Here is a 14681-nt window from a genome sequence, read left to right on the forward strand (position 1 = left end):
GCACAGTGGAACCACCCAGGGCAGTGGGCAGCATCGGAGAATCCAAATCCAGTGGAAGAGTGAGGGTAAAGGCCTTGGTGGTGCAGAGATGACCCCCCATCGCGTATTGATTCTCCCAGTTTCTGCAATCCCAGGTCCCATCCTCATCCCTTATTCAGTTTCAGCTTTGGGTTCTGTCCCACTTGGGGTCCCAGGCATCCCCCCAGTTTCCGGTCTAGGGACATCCACTGCCTGGGATGGACTCGCCAGTGGGCCGGGTTCCTCCAGCTCTGCCCCAGGGGCATGTAACGCCGCCGTGTCCCTAATCCTCCAGGGACAGCTCTGCCTGGCGGTGGCTGGCACAGCAGGAGGAGTACAGGTATCCACAGGCCGCGCATGCAACTTTTTTGAGACGCATTGCTATCCCCTTGAAAGGTGTTATAACAGCAATTCAATTACAATAAATGGCACACGGCGTCCTCGCAGCTGGAAAGTCGGAAACTAACTGGCGGACCGGTGTAAAGGAATGCTGCTAAACACACACTGCTTCATTTCCCTCTCCTCTAATTCCCCCTCTTTCCATCTTTTCTCCGCTCTGTATCAATCGTAGCTGGACCACAGGTTAATTAACTCCAAAGAGCTTAGTCTATCTGGACAGAAACACACTGAGAAATTGGCAGGAGATCCGAAAAGCTGGACGTGGGGTCCAAAAGATTGCCTGAAATTCCCCACGTTTCCCTCCACAGCTGCAGCCCTTGCCTTCAAGGAACAGAGTTTTAGTCCCCGGGGCCAGGCAGACCACCTGGGAGTGCGATCAACTGGGTGTGCGTGCCGTGATGTGGAAATCCCCATGTCTGGGCTTAGATCATGGAGTCTCGTACCGAGAGAGGGTGCCTATTAAATCCCAGCAAGCACAGTCTGCGGCACCCAGGGGGACGTCCGGTCTGCTTCTGGTGTGTTGCCTCTTGGAGTTCACTGGACACACTCTCCATTTGTGTGTCATGGCACGTGCATTTCAGGCTGAACTTTAAAGAGCGGTCCATGAAATCAACAATGTCAACAAAAAACAGGCAAGGTGATGGGAGGATGGGGGTGGCAGGCGGGCCCAGCCGCCTGCCTTCTGGGGTGGCACTAACCACGACTGTACTCCGTATGTTAAAATCTAGAGGCAGAGCTGGAGGAGGGAGCGAGCCCCTCACCAGTCAGTCTGGCATTCATTTAAATAAAGGTAAAATTAACATTCTCTCCTTTGAAGTTAGAGAATGGATGGCTTATAAGCAGATTTTATTTAGTGGATATCATATCAAAACGGGAAGAAAGGTGCTGCCTTGTCTGGAGTATTTAGTTCCAGGATGTTTTTTAAAAGCATCATTTTAGAAAAGGCCAAGACCGCAGCACGGGAGTTCGAGTGCTTTCTCGCCGCCCCGCGGGGCGGGCCTCTCCCAGCGGCCACGGGAGGTTTCCAACCCTGGAAACGCGGTTTTCCACCCCAGTGGTAACACAGCCGGAAGAGGCTGCGGTCGCCCCACTTCTCCCCACCCAGCACTTGGCTAGGCCCGGGGGTGTTTTCACGTTTCAGTCCTGGAGAGGCCAGAACGCAGGGCCTTGGGGTTAGAACGGGCCCCGGCCGGCCGTGGGCACGCGGGGTCCAGCGTCCCCGAGCCCCCCGCCTGAGCCCCACGCCTTCCCTGCCCTGGGCGGCACCCCTCCCCGCAGCCCTGTGCCCGGGGTCCGGCAGCTGCGAAGCGGGCCCCACTCGGGGTCTCCGGACTTGAAGACGGCCAGGCAGAGGCGCGCGGGATCCAGCCCTGGGTTTGGCCCGGGATGGCCAGGGCTGATCCCAGAGCAGAGCACTCTGTGCCCGCGCTGCTGTAGACACACCGAGCTCCGGCCCATGGGCTGCCAGAAGCGTTTGGGTAGTTTTCGGTTTTGTTTGCTTTAAAACCTAGAGGCGCGGGTTCCGTTCACGCTCCGTGAAGACTCTGAACTCCAGGTTGCAGTTCTCCGCTGGGCCCTGACTTTTTGCCCCCTCTTTCTTTCTTTCTTTTAAATATGGCGAGAATAGGATGGGGAGAGGAAGGTTACTCGTGTCCTCACCTCCCAGGGCTGGAGATGCTAGAAAACGAGGACCCGAAGGTCACCGGCAGCCTGTGATTTGGAATTGTCGCCCTGGTCCGCGCCCCGGGAGTTACCAGTTAAGAGGCTGCGGGAGGGGCATTCTGCACCCGTCCCTGGCCGGGTCCCCGGTTCCATGGGTTTCACCTCCCCTCCTGGCCCCAGGAAAACCCTCTATTGTGAGCAAAGTGGGCGGCCCGGCCCTCAAGATCGCATCGTTATGGTGTTTTTTTGTTTGTTTGTTTTTGTTTTTGTTTTTTTCCTGGAGCCTCCTGCCAGCTCTACATTCTGCAGGGAAGGTTACCCCAAGACCTCCCACGTTCCACTGGAGGAACCTTAAATCTCTCTCCTGCCTGGTTTCGGGGGAAATCGGGGGCACTCGGCGAGCCCGCGGTGGCATCGATCTTAGTCGAACCCTGGCCAGGCTGCGCCGCCTCCCTGCTGGGGCCCGGCCCGCGGCTCGGCCTCCGTGGCGGCAGTTTTCGGTCGGCCAAGGGTCCCCTCCTGCCTCCCCTGCTCCCTGCCGGTTATCCCGCCGGCCCTTGTTCCCTCCAACCGTTTCTCCTGGAAGCCAGGACAGTCCCGACCATATTCACTGCACAAACCCCCACCCGCCTCGCTTTTAAAGCCCAGCTGGGGGCCTTGGTCCCTTGCAGGAGGGAGAGAGCGAGATTGAGAGCCCAGTGGGGGGCCCTCCTGCAAAGACAAGACTCCCCTTCGTTTTCATCTTTGCCCAAGTTTTGAAAAGTTATACTTAGGACCTGCTCTCTCTTCTTTCACTGTGGATCTGGACAAAAACAATATTGGGGAAGCCGATCTGAGGGTAGGGGCCGCCCTGCAGGCACAGGGCCGCTCCCTTCAAAACTTCTGGGGCCGGAAGTTCTGCCCTGGTGACTGGGGTGTCTGCAAAGGCTTAAATGTGAGACTCCAGGGTCACACTACTCCCCCATTTCACACACACACACACATATACCCGCCTTCCTTCTGGAATCACCAAACCCAGGGCACCAGAGGCCGAGTTCTCTCATTCGGCCTGGCCCGGGGAGGAGCTGCAGCAGCTGAGGCCTGGCCAGCCGGCCAGGTGGCCACCCGGCCACCCGGGTTCTGCCACTGCACCCCGACTCCCATGCGCTGGCAGCAGGTGCCCCAACTGGCAGAAGGAATCAAGGATTTGAACTTGTAAAACCAGTTAGAACAACTCTTACACTCTTTCCGTCCTGCCCACCTGTTAAAGAACACATGTTATTAACGATTTGAGTCGACAGTTCGGGGAACAGAAGACATTCTTTATTCTGCTCTCCTCCACCACTATGGGGTCCCGCCCCAGGAAAGACCTCTTAATACATTCTCTTAAGGGAAGTTCTCAGGAATCCAACTTTTGCTCACCTTGGCCTCAGACTTAATGAAAATCAACTATAATTCAGATTATTTCCCAAAAGCACCTTGTTGCTTAAAATAGCTAGGTAAAAATTAAAACTGGCATAGTGATGATCAAGAAGTCCTTTTTTATTTTTCTGCTCTTCCTAAAGTTTCGTCAGACCACTAGAAATCCACTTTAGATGATTCCCATTGTGGCATAATTGGTGTTACTCCTGGTGGTTGGAAAAGTCTTCCACAGCCCTGGCTGTCAAAACAGCTTCTTTGAATCTGCTCAGCCTGGTCCCATTTCAGACTTCCTTAGAACTTTTCTCAAAGAAATGCCTCCCCAGCGTTTTATTTTTGTTTTTATTTTCTTCCCCCAATGGATCAGTCACAGAGACAATACATTCTTCTGTGTCCTGTCTGAAGCAAAAAGTTCTGACATCTTGGTGAGGCGGAGGTGGACAAAATATGGGTGAAGATTCAATCCCATGAAATATGAAGTGGCCAGGCCAATCCCGGTTTAATGGTTCAAGTTGTGTGTGTGTGTATATATGTATATGTAAGCGTATACTGTCCTTAAGTTGTATGTGTGTATACACACACACACACACACACATGCACACACATATATGTATACGTAAGCGTATATTGTCCTTTATCTACCCAAACTTGCATACACTTGTCAGTGGTAAGAATGTTTAAGTTAATGTATGAACACAAACTGAATGAGAAATTATCTGAATAATCTGGGTAAATGAAGAGCAGATCCAGACCTAAATGTCCAAGAGTAGATCACTAATTATGTCACCCAAAACTGTTGAGTTCTGGTCCTATGCTTGCTAGAATAAATCCTTTTTCTTTCTTGTATGGGAAATAAGACCCTAAATTCCTTTTGACTGAAAGGAAGTTTATGAGACAAGATGCAATTTTCTCTTTCTTTTCTGACAACTCTGTCATCCAAAGGATCACAGCCATGTCAGGGTGTCTGTCTTGGAAAGAAAGAGAGAGAGAGAGAGAGGGGGAGAGAGAGAGAGAGAGAGAGAGAGAGAGAGAGAGAGAGAGACAGACCGCGCACTGAGGGGAGAAGCATTGCAGCCCCTGGCCATCTTTGCATCAAAATTTTCCAGACCTCTATTTTTGATTGTGATCCCACTGATCTGAGTTTGAAATGCGAGCGGAGTGAAGCCCCTAAGCCTTCAATCGTGTGAAATTTTCAAAAGATCTCTAGAACCAATCTCAGGCTGCCTGACCCCTGACAGGCGCCGATCCCTTTATTCCTCTCTCTGCCAGCACTTCATTTGTTGGAATATCTTTCAGATTTGCACCTCCAGATGACAAACCTGAGTGTTTATTATGTGTACATGAATCGGAAATCTTCAAGCCCGCACCAAAGCACCATCTTAAACATAATATTTAATTTCCCAGCCTAAGTGCCTGCTTCTTTATTTGCTTTTCATTAGCTTAAATATTTTTTCCAGGTCTCCTCATGTGTCACTTTGATATTTAGATGATTCTCTCTTTTAATCATCATTTCCCTCCCTTGAAAAATAAAATCCTCTGCCGCCCGCGTCGGCGGGGCTCACGCGGCAACGCCACTGGGCGGCGGGCAGCGAGGCCGCGGAGCGGTTCGGAGCTCTGGGGGGCGCCTCTCCGAGCGGGGTGGGGGCCCGTGGCGTTACAGAGAAACGCTTGCTGTTGAGCCGGCAGCCAGGGGTGGGTCGGGACCCGTGACTACCCTCCCATCTCATTCCATATCTCCTCCTTTAAGCTCTTTTAAATTCCTTCTGGTGCTTTTTAAAAACAAAACAAAACCTCAGGTGGCGTGGAAAGGTGCTGCGTGAGCTGCTGGGGGTCGGCCTCGCAGGTGACATCTCTGAGTGTGGGCGCCGGGTTTAGACATCTTCCCCAAATTAGCAAGGCACTGCTGCCTTGGCGTCCCATCCCACCTCGGCATCCCCTCCCACCAGCCTTCCTGTGGGCCCCTAAATCCTGGGGCTTGAGGGCACCAGAGGGAAAGGAGATGTGGGGGAGGGCTTCTTGGGAGATGGCTGCTTTGTTAAGATGCCCTCCGTCAAGTAATTTTGTGGAAAAGATTTTGAAGTTTGCCTGCCCCTCCCCCAACTTCAGCCCTAGTCTGGGCTTTAGCGCCCAGCCCGGCACCCAGGTGAACTGAGCTGACACGGAGACGCACCCCACCCTGCATAAGCCGGAGGTGAATCGCAACCCACAAGCCCAGTCTCAGGTCGGGAGGTGGTGGGCTGAAGCCTGAACGCCCCTCCCTCTGCATTTGGATGGGCCATGTTGCTATGATTAACTTATTAAACCCCCTCGTAATTATTTTAATTTGACTCGAAAAAATACTTTGGGCGGTGTTGCGATGTGTTTGTATTTATCCATCCCGCCCATAAAACCTGTGTTAAAACAAATGTTACTTTTCTCTCTCTGTACATAGACCCTCCCTTTTTGAAATAGACCGCAGGGACTGCCATTAGATCGAATGGCAAGTCTTTATGGAAAGTGTTTTGCATAATTACATACCAAAGCCAGAACAGTCACCTCCACATTTTATGGGTCACAAACCATCAACAATTGCCACATTATTGTCCACGAAACCTTAGTCCCTTCATTGATGGAGCGGACTCCACTGCTAATCTAGAACGGGAAAAGATGGAAATTTCTTCTAATAAGAACCCGAGAAGATTATGTCCCTGCTGACAACGTGTTTACATATAGTTATAAAGTTCAGAGGACCAACGAGGAGACGAGAGGAAGTTGGACTAGGCCTGATTAAGCGCGGAGCATCGGTCTAATATAGATAGTGCATCAAAAGGGGCGCCTGAATGCCTCTCCCCTTTTCAGATCCGACCCCTTCCTACCTTTGTCATGCTGTAATTAAGATATTCTTATTTAGACAGACAGCTTCTCTGGTAACTGAATAATATTAGCTCCTTTGATGTCAAACTTTTGACAGTTATCACACCAGCACTGGGCAATTTAGCACAAATGCCCTCCTTTAAAAAAAAAATAGAAAACCCCCATCGGCTTTGAAGAAATCTAGTAAGTGCGATCCTTATCACCAAATGATCTAAATCGCCGCCGACAGGCCGCCCAGCTATAAATTACATTCGGTGTTACATAATGAAGCCGAATTTGGGTTTTAGTTCATTGAAGCAGTTACTGGTGGAAACTGGGGCGGGGGGCCCACAAGTCCTGTGTCCGCATTCCTGACCCTCAGAGCCTCTGTCGGCTGTGGGAAGAAAACCCCGCAAAGTCTGCGGGGTCAGGACGGGGATGCGGGATCCGGCCGCCACGCGGGCAGGTGCGGGCAGAGCTCATCGCCCTCGCCCCAGCTCCAGAGTGTCGGGCAGGACCGGCCATCTATTCGGGATGACACTTCGCCATGGCTTTCTGAGCTTGGCCGCCAAATTTGGGATTTGCCAGATGGCAGGATTATCTTCGCGTCTGTTATACAATGTGTGTGTGTGTGTGTGTGTGTGTGTGTGTGTGTGTGTGTGTGTGTGTGTGTGTTGGGGCGGGAGGAGGACGGGGAGTGAAGGCAGGAAGTCCAGAGACCGCGCTGGTTCCTTTAAAACACATGCACATTCCCTCTTCGCCCACTCGGGCTGTCGCCTCCTGGACCCTTTCCCGTGCTCTTGGCATCTCCGAGCCGCCCCGCGGCAGGCAGCAGGAGGGGTCCCCGCCACCCCTGCCCGCATCCCTGGACCCGGGGCCCGGTGCCCAGATGCGAGAAGCGGAGGGGGATGAGAGAGCCTCCCTCGAAGGAGAAATGGCGGGGAATGGGAAAGTTGGAAGTGAAGGGGGCAGAGAGGGCGGGTTTGGAGGGAAGAGACTGTGACGGTGACACCTGGAAGGCATTGTCCTTGCGAGCGACACCTGTCAATCTCCGCTCCGGGGTCCCGGGGCCGAGGGCGGGGAGGCCGCGGGTCTCCGCGGTGATGTCATCGCAGAGTCCCTTCCCGGCGGAGGGCGGGGAGAACCGGGAGGGGAGCAGAGCCCGGCGGGCTGGGAGAAGGGTGGGGGAGGAAAAGAGAAAATAAACAGAAGTCGCTCTCGCTCGCCGCGTCCTTTGCTCTGGATTTACATGGAAGTCAATAATCCAACTTCAGTCTTATTTCTAATCTTGAATGACGCATCATCTTGCCTTTTCATTGGGGGAGAAGGAACAGGGTTCCCACATCCTGTCCCACACAGCCCGCCACCCCTGGGAGAGCCCCGTTATCCAAAAAGCCTCGAGGTGACTGACCCTCCTTCCAGACCCAGCTCCCTCTTTTCCTGGAGGCTGTTCCAAGCTGGAGGCTTCAGGCTTAAGGAGGAAACACTTGGGGACGAGTCGTGAAAGTCCTGCGATATTGCAGGGGGTGAGGGGAGAGTTAATTAACGCCGGGCTGGCTCAGCGAGTGGGAGAGGGGGCATCGGCGTGGGTGGGCGGGCCAGGTCGAACGTGGGGGTGCGCGCAGTAAGGGGGGCGTGTGATCAGGAGGCCGCAGACCGGAGGCCTCGGCTGGGGTGGGGGAGTGATCTTTGGTGGCCTCTGCGGGGGCTGCTGAAGTGCCCCCAAGGATGCTCCGGCTGGTCCTGGGGAAATTCTGATCTCCTACCTACTGAGCTCCCACCCCCACCCCACCGCACTCTACTGGACTCTCCCTCTTCCTATTCTTTTCGGCCTGAGCTAATTAGCAACCTGCCAGCGGCCTGATTTATGGAAACGCTCAGGCGGGCGGAGACGCGCCGCTCGCCGCGTCCGGGCTGCCTCCGGGCGGAGCGGAGGAGTCGTCTCCGCCGGCCCCCGCCGACGAGCTTCCCTCCGCCCGGCCGGAAGCTGGAAGTTGCTGTCCCTGCTCCCCACCCTCCACCCCCGCGGGTCCGGACGCCCCCCGCGCCCCCCGATGCCCCAGCCTAGGACGCTGGGAGCCCTGGCGCCAGCGGGGCGGGCAGGGGGCGGTGGCCGCGCAGCCGACCGCGGAGTCCCAGCCGCCGGGTTCCAGCTCTGCTGACCCGGAGGGCGGGCTGGGCGCTGGGAGAGCAGGAGCCTCGTGCGCGCGGGTGCGGCGCCTCCTTTCCCACGTCCGGGTCTGCGGAGAAGGGAAATCGACCCGAAGGGGGAGGGACTCTGCAAGAGGTCGGCATCAGGCCCCCAGGCCGCGAGGACGCGTCGCAGGCCAGTGCGGGCCGAATGGAGCCACTAGCCCAGCTTGCCCCCACGTCGCCAGTGACTGTCCCCGGGGAGGGCATGGTCCTCCTCACTCTGCCTCCCCCTCACTTTCTCCTGGGTCTCTTCCTCAGAGTCCCCGGAGTCGGAGCCTCCAGCCTAGAGTCGAAATTTCAAGCTGGGGGAATGTGGGGCCACAGACCATCTCCAGAGCCACCGGCCAGGCACTTCGCCCCAAACCCTGGCGCTGTCTCCTCGCGTTCCTGGGGTTGCTCTCGGTGGTCCTGGGAGAGAGGAAGCAAGAGGTACTTCCCTCTGTTCCCAGTTGACCCCAGAAGTGAGGATGGAGAGGGAAAGGGGTGGAGAGCTCACAGGACAGCGTGCACAGGACCTGTTGCTGATGCTCCGGCAGACTGGCGCCTATCCCGGAGAACGTAGGGTTCCCAAATTCTCCAAGAAGCAGTGTTGGAGGTGGGGAGCATAGGAAAAGGGGGACACCTCTGTGCCCTCTTCGCCTTGGAGAAGTGTTGGAGGAAAGATATCCTGGCAGACCCAGGGGGCCAGAATCCCTGGACATGCTCCTTTAGACTCAGGGTGAGATAGGGACATGGGGTTGAATTCACTGGAAGGGGACCATTCCTCCAAGGCTGGCTTTGACCAAAGTTGCAGTTATGGGGAACTTGAGATTTCAAAAAAAAAAAAAACAAAAACAAAACACCAAGACAAAACAAAACAAAACAATGTGTCAAGTTTATTTTTAAACACCCCACTAGTTCACCTTTCTTAAAAGCCATATCTGGACCCCCTGACTGGAGGCAGTAGAGAATTAAGACCCTTCTCATCACAAGACCTCCAAATGCCTATCCTAGTCCCTCTTTTTCCCTGTGTTTCCTCTCAGATTAGGGTCATTTGATGTCACTAAGAACCTAAAGCACCCCTCCCCTACAGGGTCCTTGGAAAATTTAATTTCCTTCTCATCCTCCTCATCTACCTCCTCTCACGTGTCACCTTCTCCAAAGGGTTAGTAAGATTGAGGGTCAGGCAGGCCCTGGTCTTTCCTTGCCTGGCCAGAGGAAGCTGACACCCTCAGCCAGGTGGGAGCTGGGCTGACTGACCATCTATATCATAGCATTCAGTAACCCCGGATGGCGGCCTCTTTGAATTTCCAACTGTTCTGAGGGCTGGGGTCACCTGCCCAGACACACGCTGGTGGTCCAAAATCTGCAGCCGAAGTCCAAGCTGAAATGGAGACCTGCACCCTGCAAAACATTGCCTTCAGGCATTACAGGTCCCAGGACGGCTCGGTCACCCAAGAGCCAATCTCAGGGCCTCGGGGGGGGGGGGGGGGACCGCTGATCCCAAGACATTCACAGGCCAATTTCAGGACCCACAGCCCACACAGCAAATCCTGGCAGTCAGGCGCCCAAATAATATTCTTCGTTCATCTTTTTCAAAGTTGATTTATAGCGATCGACAGGTTAAAGCCTCATCTGACTTCATTACTTTTAAAAGCTGTCTATTTCACAACTGTCACTTTTCATCACTTAACTCAAATAAATACTTGAAGAAGTGAATTGGAAGAGACTTTTAGATCATGTTTATAATTCTTGGTCGCCACGTTAATATTCCTTGTGACCTGACCTTCTGAGTTTCTGTAGACTCTTAAACTGGGCAGAAAATTCCTGCATTTATACCAGAAAACGTGAAGGAAGGTGAGGCGGCCGGAAATACGGATTAGAAAAAGTGTAGCTGGCGACAGGTCAGCGACCAGCAAAGCTTCCGGGTGGCGGTGGTGGCCAAGGCCCAGGCCGGGCACCCAAAATCGCTGGGTAGAGGGGCAGCTCTCCAGGCAGGGCGCTCAGGTGGATCTAACCACTGAAAAGAGGGCGCAGTCTCATAGCTGCAGGTGTTACCCGGGTCCCACAGAGCCGGGCACAAACCCACCAGGAAGTTCGTGCAGAATGGAAATGCTGTTCAATGTGACTATTTATTACTATTATTATTTCTAGAATTGTTTCCCAAACTGGTTGTAATGGGCCCCACAACCACAGGTTGTGAAAAGCGTTTCCTCCTGGTTGTCTTTGACTTCGAGATTGTGAGATACACACGGAAAGCGAGTGTGGAAACGAAATCGCATGGATGAAAGGACGTTCAATAAATCGAATTAGTTTCTTCTTCAATTTTGCTGTCTTTTGCCCAATGCTGGGTCTTCTAGGGCCGGTCTCTCTCTCTCTATCTTTCACCCAGCCACTCACATGGAGCCAGCTCTCAGAAGTAGGCAAAAGAGAAAAAAAAGGAAAAAAAAAAGGAAAAAAAAAAAGGAAAGGAGAAATAAAAACCTATGAAAACAGGAAAACTGTCTAGTTTAGGGGGCAAACTAATACCGAGTGTATTAGATTGTCTTTCTTTATTTTTTATTAAGAGAAAGAAAAAGAGGAAAAAGGAAAAGAAAAAGGAAAAAGAAGCTAAGTCTGCCGAGCCCGGGGAGGAGGAGCTGGGCGACTCTCAGGGTGATCGGGCCTGGCCTTGCGCAATCGGGCCGAGGCTGACCCGGCGCAGGGTCCCCGGGCCCCGAGGGCCCCGCACTCTCGCGTCCGCCCCGCCCGGCTCGCACGGCGAACGCGAACTTCGCAGATTCCCCGGAGTCACGGCGGCGGGAATGTGCACCGGCCTGGGCCCCGCCGGGTTCCGAGCCGCCGCCAGCTTCCCGATCGTGGCCTCGCCCACCCCGAGGACCGGTCAGCCTAGCGGGTCTGAGCCCTCTCCGACTTTTCGCGCGGGGGCGAAAAGAAGCCAGCTTGAACGATGCTCGGGGGTCGCCGCCCCACTGCGGGAACGCGGCAGCAGCGCTTGGCGCCCGACCGCCGGGCGCGCTGCCGTACCCTGGAGCGCCACCTCGCTGCGGAAACTGGAATTACGCGGCCATGCCGCCCAGCCTCATACAGCCTAACTTGACCGTCACCGGAGTTTTTCCTTCAGCTAAAGCCTAAGAGAAGCCGAAACGCACAGGCCTCCATCCCACCGGTTAAAACGCATTATCTGTGACCGACCTATCCCTCAATGTCTGCACTGGGATAAAGGGAAAATAACAGGAGAAAGAGAAAAAAACATAGGTACAGTTTCACCAAGGCTAAACTATGACGCTGCTTTCATAGAAAAGATTAAATAAATGAGCGATGTCTTCTCGGAGGCGACGGGTTCGGGCCACCGAGTGTTTGCGGCCACTCACCTGTGGCCCATGCAAATATCCCCCAATGCGGCGGATGCTTACGAACTCATGCCTCCCCAACTACGATTTTTACCGAAACCCACTCATTCTGATCAGATGGACATCAGAGGGGCTCGGCCATGTTTGTCTCCAGCCCACTGGGACCCTGTACCCCGCAGCCTTCGGTTCTGCTGACAAAATAACCACAAAATACGGCCTATAACCTGCACACCTACAGGCCGGTGAAAACCGCAAGGGCGACAGTTCAATCGCACAGCATTTCTCTCCCAGGTGCAGGCGGGCATTTGACCCTATTTTATCCGGTTGGTAGCTTCAGAGTTTTGCCCCACTCTTAAGCCCACACGACTGAAAATATACAGGAATTCTACTCACTGATATGTGGATTTGTTCAATTTATTTTCAAAGCACACTGACCAGAGATAGGTGTTCTAAGTAAAAACAAATTTCACAAAACAAGATTTTTTCCTGTGAAGATTGCAAACATGGTGATAAAAGTAGAGTGTCTGTCTTGTGGTCCTGTGAGTATTTGTGTGGTTTCTTTGTTTTGAGGTAGGTACACAACCTTTTTTTTTTCTAATGTGGTTTTGACGGCAAGTTTGTTTTTGCTTTTGTTTAAAGAGCTCGGTGGATCCTACATATAATGATGGCTGAACTGGAAACGACAGGGTGGGGGGAAAGTGTGCATGGGGCAGTGTATAAGCCCTTCGGCATTTCCCTGTCTGAGCAAACCCAGCATAGAGACCCTTCTAGAAACTTTGCCCTCCCTGAGTCGGCAGGGTGAGCTCTCAAAGGGGAAGCAGGCAATGGAGGAGAGCTCCTTCTGTCTCTAACTAGCACTCCTCACTGCAGATTTGCAGGCTCTCAGAGAGCCCTTGCTCAGAAATTATAGGGCTGCCCCAGGAAAAATAGCCAGGTTGGCGTTCTGGGTGGTTTGTCCCTTCTCCATCAGGCTAGGAAAGATTTCTAAGAGATTGTACAGGAAAGATGCCCAATTTCGTAACAGGACTTGGGCAGTATCCCTCATCCCAGCCAGTTTGAGAAGGGGTGACTCCGCCCCTGGGAGCCCGGGGGCTTTCTCACCTGAAGTGATGCTAGGCTGCAGGGGAGAAGGGAGTTGCTGAGAGATCCTGGAAACTAAGAGGCAATTCCTGAGAGGGTCCAGAGGTCCACTGAGGAACAACCATAGAGACCAGGGACAGAAACAGAGGAGGGAAGGGCAGAGAAAATGATATATTTGAATCTATGTGCTTATAGTTTTGAGAAGTCTCTAAATTGAAAGGGTTTTTCTTCTCTCTCTCTCTCCCCTTCCTTCCCTCTCTCCTTCTCTTCCCTCCTTTCATTTTTCTCTCCTCCACCCTCTCCATTTCTCACATTCAGATTTTCAGGGGGGGGGGTTCCACCGAATAATGACTGGAGATGAAAAATGACTTTTATTGCTATTACACTTCCTACCGCAAGATGCAGTGCAAGGCGGCAGAGTTTGTATTACAACTATGTCACAATGTTTCACTGATGCAAAACATGTAGCCAGAGGGTGTTGCTAATGACTCCTGGATTAGAGGAGATTGAGACTGGGAGAAGGAGAGAGAGAGAACAAGAGAGACAGAGGAAGGGAGAAGAGAGAGGAATTTCATTAAAGGAAGGGGGGGGGGGTCACATAGAATCAGGCCTAATAATCTAATCAGGATATTTTCAGATTTCAAGGTTCTTCCCACGCTTCAGAGGGTGAGCTAGCGAGAGAGCAAAAGCCTTCTAAATACCACAAAGGGTTTTTTTTTTTGCATGTTAATAACTATTAATTATGTTTACAGCCAAAGTGACGAGCTCTCCTTTGGAAAGAATCAAACTTCGGCAAACGCTTAATATCAGATTAAAGGCTTTTCTAGGAGCCGTCCCGCTTGAAGGGGAGTGGGGACCCGGTCATCACCCTGGGGTGTGGCGGAGCGCCAGGCCTGCTCCGCGCCCCCGCCCGCGGTCGTGCACACACTTGCACACCTGCCTGGGACAGCCCGCTGGGGCTCAGGGCGCCCTCCGGGGCCGCCTAGGCGCAGTCTGCGGCCTGGGCTCGGCCTCGGCTCGGTCTTGGCAAAAAGGTCCCCCGGGGATCCGAACTCCCCGGCGCCCTCCCCCGGGACCAGCTCTACTTAGGGAAGGTTTCGCGTTTCCTACCGTGGCCCGGGCCGGTCCCACCGCCCTGCAGTCCGCTTCTGCCCCCCGGGGCACAGCGAGGAGGGCATCCCCGGCGGGCCGCGGCCCTTTGAACCCAGGAGCCCCGGGCTCCCGGCCGGCCGCATGGAGCTCGCTCGGGGCCCGGCTGCGGAGCGGAGTGTGGGTGGCGGGTGGGGTGGAAGGGGAGTGGGGGAGGCGGAGGGGGTGGAGGGGCGGGGGCGGGGGCGGGAGCCGGGCGTTAAGCCTGGAAGCTTGGCTGTTTACCCAAACGATTTTCTTTTCAGGCCCGAGACGCCAATGAGACAAGATCAAGCTCCCCTCTTCGCAGTGTCTGCGTGTGTGAGTGTGTGTATGTGTGTGTGTGTGTGTGTGTGGCCTCCTCCAAACGGGGCTTTGTGAATGGGGGGCTCCGGGACGCCGGCTGGGAGGGACCAGAGGCCGACCCGGGCACCAGCGCCTCCTCCCGGGGGCCGGGAGAAGCCAGGCGGAGGGCGCGGGGTCTGAGCGCACAGAAGGGCGCTCCAGATGCACACTAGTCCCGATCGAGGGAAGCAAGCGACAGGGACACAGGCCGCAGAGAGCTAAGGGCCGCGTCCCCAAAGGCTGAGCAGGGAGACGCCTGGCCGCTTGTGGGATGGGGAGGGGCAGAGGGAGGGG

The 14681-nt window shown here is 54.1% G+C and overlaps 1 long non-coding RNA gene across 3 annotated transcripts in view; it reads right to left on the reverse strand.

The window, feature by feature from the left end:
• LOC123619072 (uncharacterized) overlaps nucleotides 1–14220 on the reverse strand; it is a 34469-nt gene extending 20249 nt beyond the window's left edge. For 2 of the 3 annotated variants that reach the window (XR_006727600.2, XR_006727602.2), the window contains exon 1: nucleotides 14025–14220. This is a non-coding gene — a long non-coding RNA (uncharacterized LOC123619072). Of the gene's footprint in view, nucleotides 1–12935; nucleotides 13025–14024 lie in introns of all 3 variants that reach the window. The other variant, XR_006727601.2, reaches the window with a different exon arrangement.
• Nucleotides 14221–14681: the final 461 nt, after the last annotated feature.

Source organism: Camelus bactrianus, chromosome 27 (genome assembly GCF_048773025.1).
Source record: "Camelus bactrianus isolate YW-2024 breed Bactrian camel chromosome 27, ASM4877302v1, whole genome shotgun sequence".
NCBI lineage: Eukaryota > Metazoa > Chordata > Mammalia > Artiodactyla > Camelidae > Camelus > Camelus bactrianus.